The sequence below is a fragment of the Eriocheir sinensis genome, chromosome 3 (genome assembly GCF_024679095.1).
Source record: "Eriocheir sinensis breed Jianghai 21 chromosome 3, ASM2467909v1, whole genome shotgun sequence".
In the NCBI taxonomy this organism is placed as follows: domain Eukaryota; kingdom Metazoa; phylum Arthropoda; class Malacostraca; order Decapoda; family Varunidae; genus Eriocheir; species Eriocheir sinensis.
The window spans coordinates 10015765-10032087 of record NC_066511.1 but is presented as its reverse complement, the minus strand read 5'-3'; the positions used below and the strand labels follow the sequence as shown (position 1 = coordinate 10032087).

Genomic DNA, 16323 nt, shown 5'->3' with positions numbered 1-16323 from the left:
TTGATATTTATGACATATTGCTGCCCTAGTCCAGAGTCGGGTCTTCCCTTCCTTCCCCTGTTCTTCGTGTTGTCACCACCACACCCCCAAAGATATAATACAGCTTTCTATACGAGTAATAAAGTATGATTGTTTTACGTCCGGGGGAGAGAGAGAGAGAGAGAGAGAGAGAGAGAGAGAGAGAGATGACAAACAGATACAAACAGACACAGTCTAGAAAAATAACCATGTATCCCCCCCTGCATCATCAGTCACTCAAGACGTCCAAGCGTTGAAGACTCAGACAACTATATTTCGACCACCAAGAGGGACATGTTCCTTTTCTTGCTTCCTGTCCCGCTGCGATGCCGTTAATTCGCCTCGCTCCGTAACCTGTTGTAACGACGAAAGGACCCTCGGAGGCCGCCAGCTGCAGGACGGGCGGTAATGGTGCTCGGGGGCGGATGCGACGGTGATTGTGGCGATGGTGGCGGCGGCGGCGACGAGTATAAGTGCTCCACTTTGGACAAACAGTCGTAAAGTAGCGGGCGACTCGGGTGTGCCGCGAATAATCCCAAAACCATCGCGCCGCCAGTACACCTAACGGAAGAAGAAGTGGAGTCCGCGGACCATATATTAGTTTGCTGGCCCTCCATACAAACACTTACTTGCAGGTTTCCCGATCACTGGACAGACATTCGTAAAGCATCGGACGACTCGGGTGCAGCGCAAAGAATTCCAGAAACATTGCTCCGCCAGTACACCTAACGGAGGACGAAGTGAAGTCCCTTATTACCTCCATGCCGCGGACCCATGCTATTATTTGGCTGACCCTTATATAAACACTTACAGGTTTCCCGATCACTTTAGACAGACAGCTGTAAAGGTAGCGGGCGATTCGCGTACTCCACAAACAATTCAAATAACATTGCACCGCTAGTAAACCTAAAGGACAAGGTGAAATCCACGGACCCATACAATTAGTTGGCTCACCCTTTATATAAACAGCTACTTACTTACAGGTTGGCGGATCACTTTAGACAAACAGTTTTAAAAGTAGCGGACGACTCGGGTACCAGAGCAAGGCGAGTGCAGTGTTAGTACTACATACCTAACGGGTGAAGGAATGAAGTTCGCTGACACATCATCTGGCCTTGTTACACACAACGTTAACTCAATCAAACGCAAATTATACCGCTCCTAAAAACAACGAAACACGAGTGGGGTCCGCTGAACCAAAGTAAATGTCTGACCTGCTTTGCCTTTACTTTTTTTTTTTTTTTTTTTACAGCAAAGGAGACAGTGCAAGGGCGTAAAAAATAAAAAAAATAATAATGAAATAAAAGCCCGCTACGTACTGCTCCTGCTCCTTGCTATATGCCTTCACTCAATCTCATTCTCCAACCACCTCATATACTAATCCTAACCCAGTAGCTGCGGTGATAATTTTTCTTAAAGACCCCTCTAAGCGAATTAATGAGAAAAAATCATCACTCACGCCAACCATTAGTATATTATATGTATTAATGCATTTGTGATCAGTTTATGTATCCTCTATTTTGGGGGTTTATGTCAGGGCAAGAATGTGGCCCGTCGCTGGTATACTGTAAAGCCACATATTTGCCCCGTCGCTGCTACCGGGCTATTGAAATACTGACACACGAGTACACTTATAATAGCTGAAGGAATGAAGACCGCTGAATCACACGCACTGGCTATTCCTTTTACACATGCCCTCGTTGTCTCGCTCTCCAGTATGTGTTTGATTTTGCACTCTTGTTGCGTCCATGTTTTTGTTCTCTGTAAGTAGGAGACCTTATGTGCATGCTATTATGAACGAGTATGTAGGTTTGTGTTCTTGTTTATTTGTTTGTATAGCGGAAGTCTGTCTGTGTGTGTGTGTGTGTGTGTGTGTGTGCGCTCGCCTCAAGTGTGAAATAAATGGCTGTGTGGCTCATTTGTGGTTCCTCAGTCATAATATTTTATCCACCAACTTATTATATTATATTTTTTTTAAACCTCGACTTCTTTAAGCGAGTTTTAAGGCACCGGATTATTTTAATGGGAGTCAATTTAAATTCGAACCGGTCATAACCTAGAACCGCGATATACTGAACACGATTCTTAAGTATGTCCGTCTCTTGTGATTTGAATTAAAGTGAAAAAAACGAACGAAAAGATTTATCATTAAACATCTTTTAAGTAACACAATATGCTCGCTTCGTAGTTCATGTGAGAATGTTTTAAATTTTATGCTGGCCAAATTCACGTTTCTTTTTTTTTACTGTTATTCTTCAAGTACAGGAGGAGGAAGAGGAAGAAGAAGAAGAAAATAAAAGAAAAGAAAAAGAAAAAAGAAGAAAAGAAGAAAAAGAAGGGAGAAAAAGAAGAAAGAAAAAGAAAAAGAAGATAGAAAGAGAAGAGAAAAAAGACGAAAAAAAGAAAATGAAGAACGAAAAGGAAAAAAAGACAAAAAGAAGAAAGAAAAAGAAGAACGAAGGAGAAGAGGAAGAAGAAGAGGGAGAAGAGCAAAAAGAAGAGGAAAAAGAAGAAGAGGGAAAAGAAGAGGAAGCAGAAAAAGAAGACGAGCAGGAGCCATAACGCAGTGTAAGCCTTCCACCACCACCACCCAAAACTTTCTTCCTCCTGACTTCTCTCCCTCAAAAAAATGTTACACCGGAAGTAGAAGAAGAGAGAGAGAAAGAAGCGCAGGAGCCTGGTGGTTGTTATCGCTGCGGCAGGGAGGGAGGGAAGGAGGGAAGGAAGGAAGGAGAGAAGGAAGGAGATGGAGTAGAGGGAAAGCAGGCGGTGAAAGGCGACACACACCACCACAGTACCGACACCTTGGCAATTGACGTGGAATGTGGAGGTAATGACTTGACGCGAGGTGTATCCATGCTCCTCCTCCTCCACCTCCTCCTCGCTCCTCCCCCTCCTCCTCCTCCTCCTCCAGTATGAAGTGTGGGTGTTAACGGTCCCTCGCCAAGTACTGTTTGCAAGGTTGAATATCGCGAGGAATTTGCATTATCGAGAGGCAGGTAGTACTATAGGAACGGTATGTGTGTATGTGTGTGTGTGTGTGTGTGTGTGTGTGTGTGTGTGTGTGTGTGTGTGTGTGTGTGTGTGTTGAGGTTTCGTCTCTTATAATAGTAAAAATAAGTAAAGTAATTTGGAAAAAAAGTCTGAAAACATATGTGGAAAGAAGCCCCCGACCCCCTGACCCTTGGAACGAGAAAGTAAAAAAATAGATAAATAAAAAAAACTCCCCAAATGCAAATGGCCTCTGATCTGCCTCGACGCGGAAGAATGCTCATCACACTTTCTTTTTTTTAGTTACCTTTTTTATATATTTTGAAGCAGTCATTTGTAACAAGGGGCCGCCGTCATCAGGGGAGCAGAGGTCGGGGGGGAGGAATGTGTGTACACTTGTACCGGTCTTCGGGCAGGTGCGAGGAGGGGAAGGTAGCGAGGCAGGTAACGGAGACTAAAAACACACACCGAGGGATGATGAGACTGATTTTGCGTCTGAGGATCGATCTATTGCCGTGTAAAAAGAGTTGTTGGGAGAAGAAATATGGCGAGGAAGACACACGGGGCGAGTGAAGAATGGTGGCCAGTTTAGTTAGTTGAAGCTCTGTACAGTTGTCCAAAAAAGTATCGAACACCCATTGCTTTTTAAGCCGCCTCTACAGGGATACGTTGAAAGGAAGGAAATTTTGCATTGACTGGTAAAGACTTGTAAGGAAAGAATAAAATGGTCAGCTTTACATTTTCGACCAACTTCGAATCTGAGTGTTAGTTGAAGCAGCTTACTACGATACATTGGAAGGAAGAAAAAGATGTGTATTGACTGATAAAGATATGTGGTGATGAGTAAAGAATGGTGGCGAGCAGAACATTTTAGGTGGCTAACTTTACGTCTGGGTTATTTGAAGCAGTGCACAGCGATATGCTGAATGTAAGAAAATTATGTACGTTGACGGATAGTGACATGTAAAGAATAAATACAAAATGGCAAGCTTTGCATTTTAGACTAACTTTGAACCTAAGTGTTAGTTTAAGCAGTGTAAAGCATTATGCTGAAACAGAGCAAATGATGTGCTATGACTGGCAAAGACAGGCGAAGAATGAAGAATGGAGGGAGGTGTTCAGCATCACTTTCTGGACTAACTTTGCGTGTGAGGATGAGTTAGTTGTTGGTTGCGGTGCAGAGTGACGGTCTGAAGGAGGAGAATCGAATGTTTTGCGTTGCGTGGGAAGGAGATGCAAAGATGGATGGCGAATCATTATTAGCGTCACATTGTAAAGCAACTCTGCGACTGAAAGACATTTGTATAGCAGTCTAGAGGTGTGATGATGTTGAAAGAAAATGTTTACTTGGACCAGTGAAGGAGACGCAGAACAAGTGAAGCGAAAATGGTGCTCGGCGTCACCTTTTGATGACATTTTTACACAGGTATACGTGTTCTAGGGTCTCTGGAAAACATTTTTATCCACATTCACTCCTTTCTATCAAAATATTCATGTGTTTGTGTATCAGAGGTTGTCGCGTCAAGAATATTAGTTAAAGTATCTGTTTTTGTTTACAGTAACATCTTATTAAGCAGTTTGTTCGTTATTTTATTAGTAAACAACAACACTATAAAAATGGCCTTATCTCCCGGCCAGACGTTCAGGGGTTGTGATATAATCTGGCTCATCAGTCCCTGTCGTCCGGGCCGTCACGTCGCAGGCTCCTCCTCGCCGAGTTATCGTCGCAGACTCAGATGGTTTCCTTATTTTCCCGAGGCAGCTTGGCAACGAGCCACTGGACGCAAGGACTTGCCGGTTGTCTTGACAAACTGCAACGGACAGCTACCAGCACCAGGAACTTAGCGGCGTCTTTGAAGAGGAAAAAGTATTTCCAAAGGGTTGTACGTGTAAGGCCATGCAATTCCTTTAACACAAAAGAACACTGTTCCCACCGGACTACTCGTCATGGTATACAAGTATAAGGTGTTCTTAAAAAAGTTCAGTTAGACTGCACCGCTAAGGTCAAGCAGATGCTGTTTGGGAGGAGTGTGGAAAGGTAGTCATGTGTTGAAACTAACCATGCGTACAATATGAAAAGGTTTGGAAAAGGTAGCGACGTCACCCGTAACGATGCTAGCACGCTCCGGCGCCAGTCCACGGAGTCGGAAGTGTCCTTTCCTTTCCAGCGATTAAGACAGCGAAGGGTTGTACAGATGGCACCATCAACCAGGGAAATACTGAATGACTCCGCGTGGTGTTGAAGTGTCAAATATCGAAACTATACCATAGGAAGAATAATTACCGGACAGCCCAGCGTAATAGAGCTTACATCTCACATCTGGAGTCATACAGAACTATAGATTGGGACTGGTGAGAAGGAATGTAGTCAGATGTCAGAGTTATTCAGAATCGATAGGATAAGGTAACGACGCACCGCCTAATGACACACCTAACGAGACTCTACTTCTTTTTTATTCGCGATGTCGACCTCAGAGGCCATTACGGTGGTTCCTTAAATCGGTATTCTCAGACGCTTCCGCCTCTCACATCAGCTATTTCCAAAGGCTGAAAGAGATTAATCGGGTTGTAAAGAGTTTTTAGGTTCAAGACAGACGCGTTGTCAAACTATTACCTGACTCATGAAACGACGTCTGGAAAGGCCCAAAATTTCTACGAAAGCCTTGCCAAATGGGTGTGCTTCGGCGCCAAAATGTTTAAGAATATGACCTTAAACTCGCATACATTCCAATCTTTTTTTTTACAGCAAAGGAGGCAGCTCAAAGGCAAAAAACAAAAACAGCAACAAAAAAGGAACGAGAGGCCAAAGAGAGGTCAATATCGGGTGGAGAGGTGTCCTGATACTCTCCTCTTGAAAATCGTGAACAAGATTTAACTTTTTCATTCCGCTGCACTCAAATAATAATAGGGCATCCTTTTACGTGTGTCTTTCTTCTCCCTAACTGAGTGTCCCGGCAGCCTTATATTGACTTCTCTAACTCGTCTACGACCTGTTCTCCGATAACTTGTGTCAAATTTTAAGTTCTTTCTGCGGCTCTGCCGTATTCTAACGTTATCAAGCCTTTTTAAACAGTATCCTTTACCCTAACTTCCAAGTCACTGTCCGCGGCTCTGTGACGATTCCTTTAACTCGTATACATTCTGACCTTTGTTGATCGGGGTCTAACCTCGAGTTCCTTCCATAACTGCAAGATTATCGATTCATTCATCTGTTTCTTCTTTCAAATCGCGAAGTCACTGTCCGCTGCCCTGTGACGATACCTTTATCTGGTGTACATTCTGTTCTTCCTCAGTCGGTGTCTGACATCAAGCCTCTTCCGTCGCACTGCTTAAAAATACTGACTCATTCATCTCTGTTTCCTCTTCCCAGTCATTATGTTACTGTCCGCTGCTCTGTAACGATTCTTCTAACTCCTATACATTCTGTTTTTCGATAATTGGGGTCTAACTTCGAATCTCTCCCGTCGTATTACAAGAATATCGACTCATTCTCTTTCTTCTTTCAAATCACTGTCACTGTCCGCTGCTCTGTAACGATTCTTCTAACTCTTTTGCATTCTGTGTTTCGGTAATTGGGGTCTAACATCGAGTCTCTCTTATATTAGCACAATAATATCGAGTTTTATCCGTCTCTCTGTGTGAGAATATCGAGTCATTCATCCCTGTTCCTTTCTTCTCCCCCAATAGTACCCGCAGTGCAAGCTCGCTCAGGCTGTCGTGTCCGCCTGATAATTGATCACATAGCTCGTCTCACTTCTTGCTTCCCGGAGAAAGAGAAACCCTCCAGTGTACACCACCTCAATTTTCCGGTCCCTAAAAACGAGAGAGGGAAGATATAAATAAATAAATAAATAAATAAATATATATATATATATATATATATATATATATATATATATATATATATATATATATATATATGTAGAGAGAGAGAGAGACGACAGACAGACAGACAGACAGACACAGACAGGCAGGTGCAAAAAAAATGATAGAACTATACTTCCGAAAACAAAATAATATTCGTTTGATGTTATACTTTCCACGCTGAACCAGACACACGCACACCAAAAAAGAATGGAGACTATTTTCACGGACGATAAAATAATACCTAATATCTTTCAAATTCTCACACACACACTGACATATTACGAGAAGAATATTACCCCCAACCGAGGCATGTATTCAAGACTCTTTCTTTATATACTCTAAGCTAAAACATTATTTCTAGTTTCTCACACACTCGTTCTGACCTCTCGCCCTCTCCACCTTAACTCTCACGCCTTCGGTTATCTTTGACAGGAGGGAGACAGTTGATAGAGAGTTTTCTTCCCGCAGAGCCGCCGCCTCAGACGTGAAAACCCGAAGCTGGAGTGAAAGTTATTATAATATAAGAAAGTAAAACAACATTTCGTTCCGGCGAGTCTAACCTTTAAGCTTTGCACTCCAGTTTTTACAGTAAGAGGTACGGACGCTGCCTTGCCGATACCATTATGACTTGAATCCACGGCTGACAGATAGTTGTCTTCATTATTAAACTTATGTGTCTCTTTCTGACAATTCACTGCCAAGAAAAAAAAATCCCAGACAGACGACAACACAAAATTCGATTGCCAATGTGTCAAAATCGAAATATAGGTTTGTTTTTGTCTTTGAGAGAGAGAGAGAGAGAGAGAGAGAGAGAGAGAGAGAGAGAGAGAGAGAGAGAGAGAGAGAGAGAGAGAACAGACAAACCCAACAAACAGGTGGTCGTACATAAACAGAACAGTACAATTACATACACAAAACCAAACACAGCCACACAGGACATAATTCATTGACTCCCTCCCTCCTCCCACTCCCCCTGTGCCCCTCTCCCTCCTTCTCCTCCTCGGCTCTCTGTTTCTTAACCTGCTTTATCGGTCTGCTATCAGCGGGGACAAGTATACTCGCCGCGATGGTATTTGTGATCGTTAATTGCATCACATTGGCGAAACAGGTACTCGGGTGCAGAGAGAGAGAGAGAGAGAGAGAGAGAGAGAGAGAGAGAGAGAGAGAGAGAGAGAGAGAGTCGTAGAACTATTTATATTACGTAAATCTTCTGCGGGCAACTGCCATTACCAAAAACAGGAGGTATGTGTGTGTGTGTGTGTGTGTGTGTGTGTGTGTGTGTGTGTGTGAGGATTATGAAGTGTAACAAAGCGGGTCTATGTATGAACGGCGTGGCAGGGCGGGTAAGGGCGTGGCAGACCTGAGCAAGGCGTGACAAGGCGTGGCGTCGCGAGGCAGGGATGGAACGAGAGGCTGGACGGGAGGGTGCAAGGGACTAGACTCACTAGAGGGTGGTGCAAGGGCATGGGTGGTGGAAAGAGCAAACTGGATCATGTTTTCAAGTCCTGTGCTCCGAGTTTTGAGTTATTGCAGCGCGGAAATTCACAAAGACAGGCAGACTGACACACACACACACACACACACACACACACACACACACACACACGCGCACACGAAGCATGCACCCGACGTCTTTAACATCACCACCAGACAGTAACAACAACAACACCTGCTCATACCATTATACCTCCACCATCACCACAACACCTTGCTTAAACAACACATTAGGCGCCGCCACCACCACCACCACCACCTGTTGAAATGTGTAGCGCTAACCACCAACACGACCACACCGAGGCCTTAATGAAACTAGGTGCTAAACCATTATAACCGCTCCCACCTCATCACCACCACCACCAACAACAACAACAATAACAAACAGTACTACTACTACTACTACTACTACTACTACTACTACTACTACTACTACTACTACCACCACTACCCCGAGGTCACTGTTTGAAGGCCATTGCCGCAGCTCACCGCCTCAAGGGTCTCACTCCTCTACGCCATCAACAGGGAAGACGCCCGTATGTCCGCCTCGGCCTCCGGTTCATGGGATCATTATCGCTTAGATTACCTGGAATCCGGAACTACACACACACACACACACACACACACACACACACACACACACACACACACACACACACACGGTTATGGCATACACGGTGTTCCTACAACGGTCGTCGCTATTGCATCATTTATCTAACACAGCCTCCCGTCTACGAACCTCCTCCGGGTGTTGCTGCAATCGCCCCGCCGATGCATCACACCACCTCACCCGGTGCAATCTCGCGTCCTCGCCCCAGTACAGCCTCCCCCTCACAAAAGCTCTCGCCCCAAATATTTGTGGAATCGTATATCACTTCAGCCACGCCGCTGCTCCCACATCAGATAGTTCACCACGATCATTGTCGACTTTTATCATCAACAGAATGTTAGTATATAATTCCCCGTGTTAACATACATTGAAAATTTACTTGACTGCAGTTGCTATTTAAACTTGCCCAACAGAACTTGAGTACATCTAGATTTCTTACCGTGTACGAACTAAAGATTTAATAATTTTAAGGAATATAGTGAGTTATACTGTTTATACGCATCCATGTTTTCGTTTCTAGATTTACACTTATCGGGAAACAGTAATGAAACAAAAATTCCGTGTTTGGACATTCAGCAGCTTCATGATTGGAATTCTGTTTTCTTCTACACAGCACGAGGCGAGGCGGTGTGTGGCGAGTGTACAAGCGTGGCCACTTCATCTCAGAGCATTACCTGCTTCCTTTCACCCTAGATCGGCGGTTACTTTTGGACAAGGGAGCAAAACGTCACGCTCATATTATTACTATTATTTTTATTATCATTATTATTTTTTTCTCCATTTAGCCGGTGCACTGCCTTCTCTTCCCGTCACAAAATGAAAATATCGTAAAAAAATTTGAAGAATTTACTTCAGCCGTCCTTTGTAAGTGAGTTGCCTGTTGAACGCCTCACCCCGTCAAGCGAGGAGGGGAAGAAGCGTGGGTCATGTTGACGCATGGGGCTTCAAGAGTTATCACGATCATTACACGCAGGCCATTATGTCGGCTGCACCTTGTATGGCTTAATTGCGCCAGGCCACGACACACACACACACACACACACACACACACACACACACACACACACACACACACACACACACACACACACACACACACACACACACACACACACACACACACACACACACACACACACACACACACACACACACACACACACACACACACACACACACACACACACACACACACACACACACACACACACACATACACACACACACACAACGTCAAACTCTCCAACATCCAATACCGAGAAAATAAAACTCTCTTGACAGATACTTCATAAACAGCTCCATCCTTCCATCCTTTCTTCGTTCTCTCCCACCTTCCTTCCCTCTCCTATTTTCTCACCTTCCTTCCTTCATTCCTACTGCCTTGATGCCAAGAAAAGTCCAAGGTTATTTTTCAGTTACATAAGAAACAAAAACACTGTTAAAAATAATATCGGCCCACTACTATTAAGTGGCAATACGATTAGTGATGATAAGACATGGCGTCGGTCCTAAATTCAGCCTTTAGTAGTGTATTTACAAAAGAGAACATGACATCAATTCCAGCCCCGAAGAAAAATTTTCAAGGGCCTGAAGAACATAAGCTTGCATTGACCTAAATTGATATCAGCGAAGTGCGTGCGTACCTGCAAAGAAGAGATCCAAATAAATCTCCGGGCCCCGATAATTTATGTCCTCGCGTGTTGAGAGAATGTAGTCAACATCTAAAATTACCCATAACATTAATATTCAACAAGTCATTAACACAGGCCAGTGTGCCTCTCGAGTGGAAAAAGACCAATATTACCCCGATCATTAAAAAAGGAGACAAAAAACAAGCCAGTAATTATCGTCCTATCAGCCTTACGTCTGTCCTAATTAAACTATTCGAAAAAATAATCAGGGGTAAAATGATCACTTTCCTTGAAACAAATGATTTGATAACTGATAGTCAGCATGGATTTCGTAGTAATCGGTCTTGCCTTATCAACCTATTAACCTTTTTCAACGATGTTTATACATGTTGGGACGCCCGAAGCCCATATGACGTAATTTACCTAGATTTTCAGAAAGCGTTTGATAAAGTTCCTCACGTTAGGCTTATTTCAAAACTGCGTTCCCACGGTATTAACGACCATCTATGTGCGTGGATTCATGACTGGCTCACCGACAGAGAACAGCGTGTAGTTCTTAATGGTGTAGCATCGGATTGGCAACCCGTCACCAGTGGCGTGCCCCAAGGTTCGGTCCTGGGGCCAACACTATTCATAATTTACGTGAACGACTTAGAAACTGATATCCTATCAAAAGTAGCCAAATTCGCCGACGACACCAAATTAGGAGGTACGGTAATGAACAGTCAAAGTTGCGAAAACATTCAATCAGACTTAATAAGACTTGCCGACTGGAGCGAAAAATGGCAAATGAGTTTTAACGTAGATAAATGTAAAGTAATGCACATAGGTGAAAAAAATCCTAACTTTAAATATCAGATTCAAGGACATGAGCTCAGCGAAGTAAAACAAGAAAAAGATCTTGGTGTCATTATCAGTAACACTCTTAAAATGAGTGATCAATGTTCTGCAGCGAGTAAAAAAGCCAATATGATGTTCGGATTAATCTCAATAAAATTTGATTATAAATCACCCGAACTTATGAAGAGATTATATTTAGCATTTGTAAGACCACACCTAGAATACGCCGTTCAGTTCTGGTCACCGAACTATATCAAAGATCAAGTTTTGCTAGAAAAGATACAGCGAAGAGCAACCAAACAAATTCCAGCGCTCCGAAACTTGCCATATGGCGAGCGTTTAAAGCGTTTAGATATGTTTTCCCTAAAAAAGCGAAGGATAAGAGGAGACTTAGTTAAAGTGTTCAAAATCCTTAATGGATTCGACAACATTAACCCAGATAGTCTATTTCAGAGAGACACCAACACAAGAACACGCAGCAACGGTATGAAGTTAAAGGGAAATCGATGTAACACATTGGTGCGCAGAAGTTTTTTCAATAACAGAGTCGTCGATCACTGGAATAGACTCCCACCGTCAGTAGTTAGCGCACAGAGTATCAATAGCTTTAAGTCTTCTTTGGATAAGTACTTCAGGGATATAAGATTATACTGACCCTTTTTCGCATGTTTTCAGACAGATTGCAGCAAGACCTCAACCTATATTCATATAATTCTGCCCCACAACCTAGATTGCAAGTAGCGAAAGTCAACAATAGAGTAAAGCAACAGTTAATGTCCGCATGACAGGTAGAGTGAGGTGTGGGTGCAGTAAGGTGACAGGTTACTGGTGCGTGCCTAGTACCGCCGGTAAAACGAGGATCAAGCCTCCACCTGTGCCCCTGAAACTACACCTCACCCATCGTGGGTATTAGGGGGGATTCTGGGGCTGCCCTGTGTAGGCCACTCGTCCTCTTCCAGTCTACCTGTATTTCTATGTTCTTATGTTCTTATGTAATGAAGTAGTTTTCCCCCACAGCTTAGGTTACCAGTAATGTAAGCTAAGGGTAGTAATTTCCTCTTATTTCTCTTTTTACTGTAAAATTTCCATGGCCCTTTCTTCTCTTCTAACTATTTCCTGCCGGCACGTTGCCGGAGGGAGAGGTGGGTGGCGAGGAGCCTTCATCTTTTCTGTCCCATCCTACCACACGTAGATTACTAGTAGTAGCGGTAGTAAACAGACACCCTCGCCATAGGCCGATAGGTCTTCTGGTGTCTGTTCTTCCTATGTATTCCTATGTATTCCTACCTTCCTATCTTCCTTCCCTCCCACCTTTCCATCTTTCAACCTTCCTCCCTTCCATCCGTCACTCTTACCTTCCCACCTTCCTTCCCTCCTTCCTTCCCCTTTACCTTCCCACCTTCATTCCTTCCCTCCCTCCTTCCTTCCCTTTTATCGTCCCTGTTACCTTCCCACATACCTTACCACCTTCCATCCCTCCAACCTTCCTATCCTCCTCCCCTCGTACCTCCCCACCTTCTCCACCTCACCCGTCATCCCTCAGTCCCCTCAGGTGTCCATGCGTGTCCTTGACAGTGGCCGGCTACGTGCAGTGCCTTGATCCTCGTGTAGAAGCTTTGTTATTTGTAGAGCCTCACACCACCACCACCACCACCACCATTGCAACATCCACTTCAGTAACCGGGATGCAGTGAAGGTGGTGGTGCTGGTGGGCTAATTAATGGAGGTGTGTGTAGGAATGTGCATGTAGTGATGTGTGATGCGTGTGATGTGTGTGTGTGTGTGTGTGTGTGTGTGTGTTTAGGGAAAGCAGATTGCAGAGTGGTATTGATGGTTGTTGTGGTGTAGTTTGGTTTCTCTTTCTTGTTTTTTTTTTTTATTGATGATGATGATGTTGTTTTTGTTGCTGTTGTTGTTCATGGTGATGGTAAAGGATTAAGGAGAGAGAATTGATGATGGATGATTCTCTTGGCTGACGGGATGGTGGCGGTGGTGGTGATGGTGGTATTGGTGGTGGTGATGCATAGTGCTCGGGGGTGGTGACTGTTGCTTTGGCGGTGGTGGTGGTGGTGCATGGTGGTGGTAATGCTAGCTGCGTTGTTAAAGTAAATGTGGTGGTTCTGGTATCGGAGTGGAGTTGGTGATGGTGATGAAAAGGGTGTACGGGTAGGCTTATATATGTGTATGTGGTGGCGATGAAGTAATGATGGTGGTGGTGGTGGAGGGCAAGTGGTGATGATTATACTATTGGTGGTGAGGCTTGTCTGTACTGACGGTGGTGTGTACATGTAGGTGGCGGTGTTGCATTATGTATACCAGTGGTGATGGGACGAGTGTGGCTGGTACGTAGGTATACAGGTGAGGATGTGGCATGATTTGTATTAGCGGTGTGGGGGTGTAGGGGGTACGGTACTGTGGAGCAAACAAGGGAATGGAATGTGATCGTGCGTCTCCTGGGAACTACAAATCAGTCAGTTCCGGTAATCATCCGTCTCTCTTTATAGCATTTTCTTTACTTCCGTTTATTTTTTTGTTCTGTAAACATTTTCTTCTACTTCATACTTTTTTGCTATTAATTTACACACACACACACACACACACACACACACACACACACACACACACACACACACACACACACACACACACACACACACACACACACACACACACACACACACACATATGTATGTATGAATTGCATTTCTCTATCACTATTAATATCACAATCGTCGTCATTATCATCATTATCATCTCCGTCCATTTATTTTCCCTCATCTTTTCATATTTATTCTCCTCCTCCTCCTCCTCCTCCTCCTCCTCCTTCTCTTCCTCTTTCTCCTTCTCCTCCTCCTTTTCCTTGTCATCAGTGATGGCGGAAATCTTCAGTCCCACCAAAAGCTTGTTTCCTCCAGTTTCCAGTCGAAGTGTCTTTCTCTCCTCCTCCTCCCCCTCCTCCTCCTCCTCCTCCCTTTTCTTCTCCTCCTCCTCCTTCTCCTCCTCTTCCTTCTCCTCCTCTCTGTGTTCTTTACTGTCTGGAATTGTTCACTCGCCAAACCTTTTTCCTTCCTCGCCAAGACGTTCCCTCCTCATCCTCCTTCCCGTCACGCCTTAATAATGGACACATCTTTTCCTATCATACACTCATGTGCGCGAGAGTGTGTGTGTGTGTGTGTGTGTGTGTGTGTGTGTGTGTGTGTGTGTGTGTGTGTGTGTGTGTGTGTGTGTGTGTGTGTGTGTGTGTGTGTGTGTGTGTGTGTGTGGTTTAAATTTCTTTGCCATTGGTTTATGATAAAGTGTATAACTAAAGCAAACTGTTTTCTTCGCCGTCACCACCAGGACATCAGTGTGCCCGAGGGGAAGACCGCCGCCCACCTGCACCAAGGCGAGACACTTCCCGGAACAATCGGCCCACGCTCCCGACCCTGCTGCCCCGCCGGTGAGTGGACGGGACTGTGTGTGTGTGTGTGTGTGTGTGTGTGTGTGTGTGTGTGTGTGTGTGTGTGTGTAAATAGACAGATAGATTGGTAGATAGACAGATAGATGGTAGGCTTTTTTTTCATTATTGTTTTCTTTTTTTTTTACGCCCTTGCACTGTCTCCTCAAAAAAAAAAGTAGGTAGGTAGGTAGGTAGGTAGGTAAGTAGGTATAGGTAGGTAGTTAGATATATATAGTAGCTTTTTTTTTAAGGCTCTTCCTGACCACCGATTCCTCACTTGTCCAAAGCTGCACTCTTCGCTACGCCTGATGGATAGCACTCAAGCAATCTTCTGCCACTCACTGACTGGAAAATTGCCGTCTGCGCTTCAATGGGGGTCCCTCGTTCCCACTTCCGTCCACAAAACAATCTCTTGCCCCCGAAGCAGCTCAGCCCTAAGAAAGGTTAACCACACTGACTCTTGAGCTCGTATAGTTTAGCCTCTGGCCATACCCGAAACCAAGAGTTGACCAAGGAAACGCAAGTCGGCAAGCGTCAAGGGAAAAGAAAAAAGGGAAAAATAAGAGAGAAAAGAGAGGAATAGAGAAAAGGAAGAGAGAGGGAGAGGGAAGTTAGTGGAAAAAGACGAGGAGATAAGAGAAGGGAAGAGAGAGGGAGGGAGGAGGAAAGGGAAACGGAGAGAAGAGAAGGAAGAGAGAGGGAGGATAGAGGAAAGGGTTGAGGAGAGAAAAGAAAGGAAGAGAGAGGGAGGAAGGAGGAAAGGGAAACGGATATAAGAGAAGGAAGAGAGAGGGAGGGAGGAGGAAAGAGATGAGAAGAGAAAAGAAAGGATGAGAAAGGGAGGGAGGAGGAGAAAAAAGGAGGAAGAGAGTTGGAGGGAAGAGGTAACGAACGAGGAAAGAAAAGAAGGGGAGAGAAAGAGGGGTGAGGGAAGGAACGAGAAGAGAAACGAGTGAAGTGTGACAAAGAAAATGAAGAATAAAAAGACATGGAAGGATAAAGTAAAAGATATGAAAGAGAAAAAGAGAAATAGGTTACGAGGTGTGTTTAGCTACTGCTGTGACAAGTGAATGAGGTAAGGGAGCCCAATCAGGGGACTCAAGGTATATAAACTGCATCATATCAAGAATACAAAAGGCCACAGTAATCATCCCATTGTGTCTAATTCAAAGAGTCAACAATGAACTACACAAAGAAACTAAAAATTACGTTATTCCATCACTAATAAGCCTTTCACTTCATAATTCTTCCTTCTCCTCCTCCTCCTCTTCCTCTTCCTCCCTCCTCTTCATTTCACATTCATCATCATCGTTTTCTTCTTGTTTTTCATTTTGTTCTTCATTTCTTCCTCCTTCTCCTCCCTCTTCTTCCTCCTCCTCCATCTCCTCCCTTTCCTTCTCCTCCTCCTTCTTTTTTCTCCTCTTCCTCCTTCT

At 44.2% G+C, this 16323-nt stretch overlaps 1 long non-coding RNA gene and 1 pseudogene across 2 annotated transcripts in view; one reads left to right on the top strand and one right to left on the bottom strand.

The window, feature by feature from the left end:
- Window positions 1-16323, bottom strand: part of LOC127004887 (uncharacterized) — a 142183-nt pseudogene that overhangs the window by 67295 nt on the left and 58565 nt on the right.
- The window catches only part of LOC127004918 (uncharacterized), a 135876-nt gene that overhangs the window by 85784 nt on the left and 33769 nt on the right, over window positions 1-16323 (top strand). For both annotated transcript variants that reach the window (XR_007758108.1, XR_007758109.1), the window contains one exon: window positions 14791-14890. This is a non-coding gene — a long non-coding RNA (uncharacterized LOC127004918). The remainder of the gene's footprint in view (window positions 1-14790; window positions 14891-16323) is intronic.